Consider the following 1,369-nt stretch of genomic DNA (forward strand, 5'->3'; position numbering starts at 1 on the left):
GAGGGGCCCCAGAATAGGACCCCAACTCTAAGACAAAAACTGCCAAAAACAATGTCCATTGACGAGCCAGTCAACAGCCAGTAGACCAGACGATAGCTCAATGACCTGGTCCGTCGTTTGGACATGAATTACAGCAGGTTTGGAGTTGCAGACCAAACCACGATCCCTCATCAACGGGATGTCGAAGCATCGACGGTCCGTCATTGAGAGGCGTCGATAGTAGTCTGCAAAAGCTATCACGTCTGTTGCCTTGACATGGGGTGTTTTTTAAATTAACCCAAGTATTTTATGACCCTAGGACCATATTTTTAGTGTTTTTAAGGTATATTAAATTAGTTTTAAGTCCTAGACCTATACAAGACCCCTCACTTCAATATTATAACTCTCTCTCTAAAACCAAACTCTCTCAAACTCATTATTAGAGCTAAGACTCAAGGAGAACTAGGAGGGATGGTTTGGACGTGTTTATTCATAAAAATCATTGGTTTATTCTTAAATTTGAGGTATGGTAGTCATCCTTGACCCCTCTTCCATTCAAGGAGTCATTTCTAAAAGATTTCAAAAAGGGTTTTCAAACTCGATCTTCTCCTAGTTTTGATTTTAAGCATGGGTCTTCATGTAAAAGTGTTTTAATGGTTCAAATATGTTATATATAGTATTAATTAATGATTTTAATGTCAAAACTCTAATGAACTCATGCTTATGCATATTTCTAACTTCTAGCTTAATAAATGGGTCACATGAACATGTTTATGTAGGGTATGAACTTTGGTTTCCTTATGTTGATATTATGTTTTATATACTTCCCTAAGGGACATATTATGATGAAATATTGAGTAATTGATTATAGTTGGTGAAATATTGGATTAATGGTAAGCTGTTTACATCTTAATTCTTATTATGAATTGCTCTTGAGTGGTATGGTCCACCTTCTTGGTGGCGGTGTTTACTTGATGTATTTGGATATATATATATTTGGTATGTATTGTGAGTATGGCATTGAAGGCCTAATGTGTTAATTGAAGTTAAAATGATGATATTCATATTGATGTGTTTTATGAAGCTTGAATTGTATGTCTTGCTTAGATTATGCCTAAATGAAGTAAGTGTATATGTTGAGCATGCTAATGGTGAATGAAGGTGTAAGCATGTCTAGAATTCAATGTTATTAAAGTGATGATTTATGTTAAAGGTGTGCCCTCAACACACTTTTAATGAATCAATGAATGAATGAAGTTAAATAATGTGAATCGAAATAGGGAGTTTTGGGGTGAGCACTCATTGTGAGTTGAGATGAAGTGTTTAGAAGCAATCTCACTACCTCCCAAGAGCTTTATAATGTAGGTTGGAGGATGGATACCTATTGTTA

Source organism: Solanum pennellii, chromosome 1, assembly GCF_001406875.1.
Source record: "Solanum pennellii chromosome 1, SPENNV200".
Taxonomy (NCBI): domain Eukaryota; kingdom Viridiplantae; phylum Streptophyta; class Magnoliopsida; order Solanales; family Solanaceae; genus Solanum; species Solanum pennellii.